The sequence below is a fragment of the Agrilus planipennis genome, unplaced genomic scaffold (assembly GCF_000699045.2).
Source record: "Agrilus planipennis isolate EAB-ADULT unplaced genomic scaffold, Apla_2.0 scaffold2, whole genome shotgun sequence".
NCBI classification, from domain to species: domain Eukaryota; kingdom Metazoa; phylum Arthropoda; class Insecta; order Coleoptera; family Buprestidae; genus Agrilus; species Agrilus planipennis.
Genome location: NW_020442464.1, coordinates 3083197 through 3093090, shown reverse-complemented (window position 1 = coordinate 3093090; position 9894 = coordinate 3083197). Strand labels below are relative to the sequence as shown.

General features: G+C 36.2%; 1 protein-coding gene across 1 annotated transcript in view; it reads left to right on the top strand.

Moving 5' to 3' along the window:
* LOC108737848 (netrin-B-like) overlaps nt 1-9894 on the top strand; it is a 201533-nt gene that overhangs the window by 95963 nt on the left and 95676 nt on the right. The gene's annotated exons all lie outside the window — the stretch shown is intronic.

Below are 9894 nucleotides of genomic sequence, written 5' to 3'. Positions count from 1 at the left end.
ATATATATATTATGTATATCGTATATAATTTGTTATTTATTAATGCAACAACTGTATAATATGCCTGTGTGATTGTGCACTTTTAAAAATAAACAATTAAATTCATTACTGAAAACAAAAGGTTGTGAATATAAAGCTTTTATTATTCTTCGGGATATTTGGTTTATTTGCACAAAGGTGGTAGGTAGATTGGAGAATATCAAATCCGATTTGTATAGCTTTAGTGCCCCAGTTTGGAGCCCGTCAGTCGGCGCTTCGAAAGAATTTGCTATCGAGATAAATTTATCTGTCGACAGTTCTCGGATGAAAATTAATTATTACCGAGGGAAATTTAAGGGTGAATTAATTTACTCGATAGTAATAAATTGATGATGTGCAAAAATAAATGCAACATCTTCGCGAAAACAAAACATTTGTTAATATTACTTCAAGTAATAGATGACCAATTCGCATTACGAAAACAAATAGGAACAGGGAATTCATGAAATGTTTTAAAATTCCTAAATGGTGTTGTTTGTTGTTGTTGTGAGAAATAAATTTTAATTAAAGAGTTCTTTCTGGTATTCTCACTTTACACGCCAAATTAATTGCGAGCAAACTATTATATATATATGATAACGATGTTGATTTAAATATTTAATAGTCAACACTTAACTTACAAGTAGAATTAAAATAAACTAAATGAATAAAATTAAATGTAAAAGTAGGCTCTATTATTGCGTATGAATGTGAATTATTTTGTCTTGTTTGTTGTTTTATCGTTACTGTTATCGATACTGATCAAAATGTGTATCCTTAATTGCTTAAATAGCTTCGCCAGTGAGGGTTAACAATAGCATTGAGGGTGCAAGGCGACCCTGTCAGTCAGGTCAATATCCCATTTCAGGTACAAGCAACATACGTATTTTTAAATTTGGAAAATACAATAATATAGCGAACGTGACTTTACAAAGAAAGAAATGTTACAAAGATAGTAGAATACATTGTAAAATTTATGGTTCAAAAATACTGAAATTACTGTTTTCATCTGATAAATAATATATACCTGAAATTTGTAACTAAATAATAAAATGAATAATAGAACTGAATTTGTATGCAAATAGAAAATAATACTTAAAATTTCCGACAATAATAAAATTTGTATGCAAAATAAAATAAAACCTATATAGTATTGTAAAAGATGCAACAGGTGTATAGTAATTTTGAAACAGATACGAATCAAAATGAGGGTTATTTTTGTAATAAACCTGTATCTAACGGTGAAACTTTTGTGAAAGATATATTCTTAAAATAGTAGAGAACAAATCTGATAAATTTGTTTCGACCTAATGATCGCATTCAAATAATACAAGCCACTCATTAATGGCTTTCCCGATTTCTAAAATTTTAAGTAATGCGAGCTTCTTTACATTTTTATCTATTTGCTAGTTATTTCTGGCTTTTCTGTATTCTTCACCTTTTCAACGAAATTCTAAATTACAGTTTTCTCTTCCACAGTGTTCAATTTGATCAACTATTTACTTAAAAAAGCTATTTCATTTTATTTCTTTTAAAACAATTCCCAGTCGTCAGTGTTGTCCCTGTTTATTTTTAACGAGACAGTTACAGTCGTTAGGTGTAATAGTTTTTATTTCATCTTATCTTTAGGATCGGTCCGGACGACACTACAAGAGAAATTACTACATGGACTATAGCTCCGTTCTTTGGACAAGCGCGACTTTATCATATTTTTGCGCTTTTGTTAACGTCCAGGAGGAACATCGCAACTACATACCTCTGCACTTCACAGTGAATTTGTCCACGTCCACTTTTCGATTATGATCACTTAACCCGATTTATTGCTTCGATTAATTTAGAAAAAACAAGCGCATAATACAATAAATAATACAACATTACGTATATTGTACCTACAGGTACATAAGCAGCAAGACGAATGGATCAGTGTGCTTTATACTTTATGAGAAAATAACTGTGGAAAGAAATTTCTTTCTTGAAGGAAGGCCTATAAAATACAACACTTGTTTATTAAAACAATAAAACTTCTTCATCATCATCATCATCATATGGTCAACTATTTATGAACAGTAATTGAATCTAGGTCTACTTCTACTCCTCTGACTCTGACTGACTTCCCTAACGCCCTCTGCTCTCCTACTCTTTCTAATACTCCCTTATTTTTAATCTTCTCTATTCACGGTAGCCTCAATATTCGCCTGTAACGCCATGACCTTTCGAACGCTTCTAAACTTTTCTTTTCCGCTGCGCCACCGTTTCATTCCCATACGGAGCCGTGCTGCAGGCATATACTTTTAATAATCTTGTTCTAATTTCTAAATTAACCGTTCGCAAGCATTTAAGTGACTTTTTATTAAAGGTGACTCTACCCTTCGCTATCTCCTGTTTTATATCTCTACTGCTCCTTCCATCCTGACTTATCTGACTTCCTAGATACTGAAATCAGCCATTTTTCTATCCTATCGTTATATTCACTCTTTCCCTACTTTTTGATTTTTTGTTACTTTATTTTACTTATTTTCATATAGTACTGCAGATATCACGCAGATATGCCGTGAATTCAGTCCTTGATTGAAAAGGACCTCCGTGAATATTACTAAATTGAAAATTAATTGTCTACGTATAGCGTATTCTCAGCTTTCTGACGCTATCTATACGGATGGTAATCCATTGGAACATTATTGTTTCACGTCGTACTAGACGTCATTATGAGGGGCGCACTTAGGACGTGAAGCTACTATCTATGGAAATTAATCGTCGGTTTAAATACGGACCTTGTAAGTGTAAATGACGTCAGCTCCCTATTTATGGCAATGCAAAAATGATCAAAATATTGTACTAACCAGGATTATAATAAAACATACAGCCCTCTAAACACGATGCCATTACAATTGACATTATTTTTGCTGTTTACATGTTTACGAACGACTAAAAAGGTAACTTTATAAGTCTGAATTGTAATTTATCAGGAAATTTTTAAGTTAAAAAGGGTTTCGTCTAGAGTGGTGCCGATATAAATAACGTTGGTAAGTTTTAATGGATTACAAACCCATATACTACGTAAACGAACCTGTAAATTTCTGCGATCGTACTATAAACGGGATACAAATCACTACGTCATGCTCATGTAATAAGAAACCTATCGGATTAACACGGTTCTGTTGCAAAAGGCCCATACCGAACCGGATGGAATTTCACACTTAATTTAACTTCACGTTAAATAAATCCCATGCACACACTTAGACGTTTCGTTGCAATAATGGCATTATGGTAAAGGGCGGCGAAAACGTTTTTACCAATTTACAGGGCGTCCAATTAGCAGACTAACTCTAGTTAGTGGTAAATCTCTCTAGACAGATAGCGCTTCTACGCCGTCTGCGGTTATTTCCTAATCTCTCAACAATCACCCACGTTTATCAGTAATTCTAATTTTAGTGAGCAGTTTAATTTGTTAGTACCAGTTACTACTACATATTCTCATAATATGGATTGTCGTGTGCTGCCATTTGTGACTATAAAATTAGATTCAAAATCAATAACTATAACCTAACTTTTCAAAAATAATGGTTGGCAACACTGTGAAAGTTTGATATATTGTGGTTCCAATTCTAAAGATAGTGTCGTAAGCTCAATAGTCGTCCAAATTGTTATAGATTTGTATATTAAATAAATAAATTTCAAATATCTGCGAGTAATTTTTGCGAATAATATTCCCCTTCGCGTCATTGGAAAACGAGTTCCAATTGAAATCCGTAAAATCCTAAGTAAACTTTATAAATCGACACACTGTATGATGTGCAAGCTTTGAATGTTTGTGTGTTCTTCGGGGCCTTGCACATCGGCCATCGGCTGAAGAATTACGCACTATTCGGGATTAGTGCTTTCGAGCGTGTGGCCTTCAAAGGAATTGGCACTAAACGCCCCAAATCTACGCTCCCAACCATTCTACCACTCAGACCGACAACACGAGGGTGGTTTACTTCGTAAATATCTGTTAAATGGTCTGCCAGGTGTTCTGACAATACAATCGGGTACATTCCATTTCGTCCACGGGACAAAATTATTTCAACAAATATATATTTCATGCAGAAAATTATTTAATAAAAGCGTTTTATTTTATTAGTTTAATTAATTTTAGAGGTTTTAGAAAGAGTTGGAAAGCAGAAGGTGGTATAGAGTATAGAAATTGCAGAAGTCAATAACAAATAGGCCAGATAGGGTGGTAGAATACCTCCTAAGGCAGGAAAGGCTGGTTAGAGATATATATTAGAAGCAGAAGCAAGAGTAAAGAGGGCTAGCTGCTTTAATTTCGGAAAAAAACGAAGATTGACTCAAGACAGGAAGAAAAGGAGAAATGGGTGCTCAACCTGTCTTAGGCCTTATATTTCGTTTTCATTACTTAACAAAACTAAAAGAAAATTCCAAACTGTGAAGCCATGGCAGAAAATACTAATAGCAGATGTTTTGTTTGAACAGAAACGAACTAACTAAAGGTTAAATTTGTAATGCGACTGATGTGATTGCTAAATGCCAGCATCAGACACGGGGGAAGAATTTGTTTTATATATAGTATAGGACGAGAGGAGCGATGTTTTGAGGGGAGAGTTTCGGGCACGAGGAAACGTAAATAAACGCTCATTTATCCTTGGGGATCAGAAATCCTCAGAATTGCGTGCTAGGGTGGCTCGGTTTGTATCCCTCTCTCAATACCCTGTATTAAAATTGATTACTTTACTACTGATCGAATAAAATAATTCGAAGTGGTCTGTATTCTGTCGAAACTGCCAGACGCGGATCGCGATTTCGATCTTTTTGGATCTCATCAGCGCGTCGCAGGCAGCTCCGACAGAACACAGACCAACTTTTACCTGCTGTCTTAACAGCGCGTTTTAGAAAATACCACAAATGGCGCGGTAAACGCCATCTGTAGTACGATGCTACATTTTAGGATTACGTATGCTCCAACAAGGTCCATTTAAATATATGGATATCTACTTGCTGAAACGAATCCCGGCGTAGCTCACCTCAACGTGATAGGCACGTTACCATAATCGAACAAAATAATTCGAAGTGGTCTGTATTCTGTCGAAACTGCCAGACGCGGATCGCGATTTCGATCTTTTTGGATCTCATCAGCTCGTCGCAGGCAGCTCCCACAGAACACAAACCAACCTTTACCTGCTGTCTTAACAGCGCGTTCCTTGGACCTTGTTGGAGCATACGTAATCCTCAAATGTAGCATCGTACTACAGATGGCGCTCACCACGCCATTTGTGGTATTTTCTTTTACTACTTATGTTTAATTTTCGATTTTATTATTTTTGGCCATACGAGGCGATTTATAAGCAAATCCCAACAAGTAACGTCAATATTATGAGGTGCTGAAGGTGGTGCCTATTGTGGTATCAATTTAGTTGTTTCTTTACAGGCAAATTGGCTATGGAAACGTATTTCCTTTTTTAATTTGCCGGACATTACAGAGCCCCGATTTTTGGTTAACAAACACTACCGCGAATCGTGATTTTGATAATGAGCACGAAGCCGCGGCTAACAAGGTGCATGTTTAACAATATAATAATAAGGCAGTGATGGTAATCGAGGCGATAGGGTTTCGGTTTCAGAACTTGGTAATAACGGACTTTCGGATTTTGGTCACTTATCCTGACATTATTATCCAAATTACTACGGACATAAGGCCATAATCCGTCGGTCAGACATTCGGGTGGACATTAATTAGACCCCGCAACATCTACCATCAAAAAATGGCTATTTACCTACATTGAAATATTTATCCACAACATGACACTACGAAAAATTGAATTTCCTTAACCAATTTCAATCTGCTGTTAGTAAAATAGGGGTTACTTTGCTTAGTAGAATTATGGTTCTGACTGAACGGTTAAGGTTAAGTATGTTAGGTTAGGTTCATTTAGACTATAGCTTCCTTCAATTCGAATCATAATTCTACTAAGGATTCCGACCGTCAAAGCATATGACCTTATATTTCTTTACTTACATCATTCTATTTTTTTCTATTCCTGGAGATAAATTTGGAACAGAGTGTATCTTTGGAGCAAGGCTTTAGTGTATATGAATGATGTGAAACCGTGATTAGAAATTATGAGATAAAGAGAGATAGGATGGTACTATACCTTCTGAGACTAGAGATATATTCTAAACAGCAGTATGAGTAACAATGACAAAGGAAGATGTGAATTAGGTTTATCATCATAAGGCCGTCAGTTTTAAGACTGGTTGGATACGCACCTCCACTCTTTTCTATCCTGAGCTAATCTTCGCATTTCCCTAAAACTAGAACATCCCATATCCTTAAATATTTGCAAACAGTAATCTAATCTAGATCTACCGCAACTCCTCTTAACTCCTGTTTCTGCCTCTAATATGTCTTTGACTGGACCTTCATGCCTGAGAAGGTGTCCTACCAACCTATCTCGCATAGTTTTTATTGATTTCTATAGAATCCTCTGTTCTCCTGTTCTTTCTAATACCTCTTTATTTCTAACCTTTTTTATCCACGGTATCCTCATCATTCGCCGGTAATACCACATTTCAAACGCTTCTAACCTTTTCTTTTCTACCGCGCCCACTGTCCATGTTTCGCACACGTACAGCGCCGTGCTCCAAACATACACCTTTAAAAACCTTTTTCGATTTTCTAAATCAACCGTTCGCGAGCAAAGAAGTGCCTTTTTTTATTGTAGGCGATTCGACCCTGCGTTATCCTCTGCTTTATATGTTTGCTACTCCTTCCGTCCTGACTTATCTGACTTCCTAGATACCTAAAATCAGCTACTTCTTCTAATCTTTCTTCTCCTATCTTTATATTCGGTCTTTCCCTGCTTACCAGTATTTTTGTTTTACTTTTATTTCTTTACTTACACCATTCTATTTTTTCTATATCTGGAGGTAAATTTGGAATCGGATTACGTAATTTTTGACCAAGTTTTATAGACATAGCCACATTTTACATGTTATTGGCCTTCCAGATTCCTGAAGGCTTTTGACCAGAAAACCACCGGGCCTGCGAGACCAAGAGCAATTTTGCATTTTCGGTTCTTTATCACTGTATTATTATCAGTAATGCGAGTAACTTTTATTTGATGGTTGGTGAAGTAGGCCAAATTCGATATTACTGATTTACCGTATAATATTATATAAGAAAAGGGATCGTGGTGTACGTGGGGTCGAATTAATGTGCATCGTTCGGATGGATGTAACGTTGTAAACTAGATGCTCGTTGTCCATGCATTGCTTGCTTGGCATGTAGATTGTAGACGAGTCGTTAGTTAACCCTCGACTATAATAAAGCGCCTTTTGTATTGTATTATGCGAGAGAGTGTGTAACAATGTGTGTGCGCGCCCGGGATCAGACCATTCAGGTTGATCATTCCCATGGTAATAATTGACTCGACGTAATGAGAACGTGTTGTGTGTTTAACAATCACGAAATAATTCGCAGTTATTATTGACGTTTTCTTTTTCTCTGCATGGTTTTGTAATCAAATGGCAAAACGCTAGCCTTGTATAGTTTTTGTCCTTGTCATGTGTCCTTCGTATTGTTGTAGTTTTATACTTAAGTAAATGTCATTGTTTGGATTAAATATAAGCGTTCTTCTTTTTTTTAACTCATTCGACATTCCACCATATTACATTCCAAAAGTAATCGACCTCTGGGGGTCGACTCCAAACTGTAAAGGGTTCGTGGCATCAACATCGTGTACAAGATGCAAGTTATTGAGAGTTCAGGAGAGTTATTGATGAACAAAGGAAGATCATGACTGTCTCAATCTTGGTATAGATATTGGTCTTCCTTATTCGATGTTGGTCTTTCTCAAATACTTTTAGTCTTAGTCTTGATCTTTGTATTTCAACCACCATGTCTTATCCAGGCATAGGAACAATGAACACTTTATTCACAGAGATTTGGGAAAGTATGTTCTAATCATGGAAAACTTTTGGATTCTAATCTAATAGGGCATTTCTCATTTGACGGGTTAAACTAGTAACACAATTGAAGTTGTTGGATTTGCAACAGTTCAATATCAGAAAAACAGAAAAAATTGGCATAGGACCCCTAGACAAAAATTTTCAGTCTCTCTCCAGTCTTTCAGAGTTTTTTAGCGTTTCTGAGAGCGTCTCTCACAGTCTCTCAGTTATTGCCCAGGTATTTTTATGGATCTCTCACGGTCTCTGTATGAAAGACTCGAACGATTAAATTGTTAATTCAGAGATTCGAGTCTCTCGTTCAGAGATTCGAGTATCTCGTTCAGAGACTGGATACGAAATGAGGATGTCTCTTCTCTTTATGAGCGACTCGAGTCTCTCGTACAGAGACGCTAAACATTTTTTTTGACAGTCTCTCTCAGGAACACCAGAGAGATTCGATGAGAGACGGAGACTCCAATCTCGCGTTCAGAGACTCTGAGAGACTGAACATTTTTATCTTGGAACTCTAGGAGATAAAAAAGCATGGGTTATCTATCACCGATGATTTTTAATGATGGTCGCGCTCCTTCGTACCCAGTATACGACTCGATTAAAGAGTTAAAACGGTTCATATGCTGAACAGTAATAACAATAATATTTTCCTGCAAATTACATTTCTGTTGACACAGATCTGGCACGATGTGCCACTGGTTTATTTACGAACATGAAAAATGTATTATGTCGTCAAGTGCAGAAGCGGAAACATGCGACGACCCTAGCTCGCGTTGCCGAGCATCGCCTTCAGTAATGTAGTCCTTTTGAATCAAAACAATGCATTGTTCGGAACAAGTATCTTTTTGCGTGGGTCCGAACCATTTAAGCCGCCGGCCAGAGAGTTGCCGGTCGTCATCTTTTATATGCTTTTAGAATATGATACGAGAAGCTCTCTAAAGCCCCCGGCTCCAGAAACAGCACTAAACTACCATTTTGTTGTAAGCATTTGTTTGATGACCGGTAATATTACATTTGCTCTATGTTGTGTGTATTTTATAGACTTCGGATATTCGCTAACAAAGAAAATGTAAATGTAAATATAGCTTACATTTTCGGAAGACAAAGGGCAATGCTGTCTGTATTAAATAACTAATTACATTAGGAGGCAAAACTTATTGTGTTTTTGAGAACCAAAATAAGTGGTTTTACTCTTAAGGATGTTTAGGAGCTATGTCAAAATGCTACGAGACAAATAAAAAAATTGGAAGAACGTTCCTCATTCAATTTTAAAACTCCTGTAAAAATTACAAATCGATTTACTGAACCTTTNACTTATTCAAACACAATTCATAAGGTACAGCCTAGTACAAATGATCTGTTCTAGAACATTAATTTATTAAATAAAATAATTCGAAGTGGTCTGTATTCTGTATTCTGAGCATACGTAATCCTAAAATGTATCATCGTGCTACAGGTGGCGTTTACTGCGCCATTTGTAGTATTTTTATTAATTTATTGTTCTATAAGAGAAGAAGGTTGGGTTGCCTAAACGCTGTTTTATGGATAAAGGAGTAAGCGAAGCTATAGCTGGTAACCAATTATTTAACCAAGCTTTGGAGGATGTAATAGGGAATTGTATAGTGAGTAAAGCAGCGTGATTGAGAGACGAAAATTTGTAAAAGAAACCAGACGATGTTACAATCTGAAGCCGGCCCTGGGCGTGAATTGGCAATGTATAGAAAATTTGCGATAGCAACTATGCAACTACATGAATGAAAAATGTAATGGAATGCGTGACCTTACCAGGGCCGGACTGGCCATTGACTACATTCAAATACGATCGAACCACTAAATATTTACTTAATTTTCTTATTTCATGGTGCGCTATGACCTCCTGCAAGCTTGCTACCTATTTCAGAAACATCCTGTATAAAACAT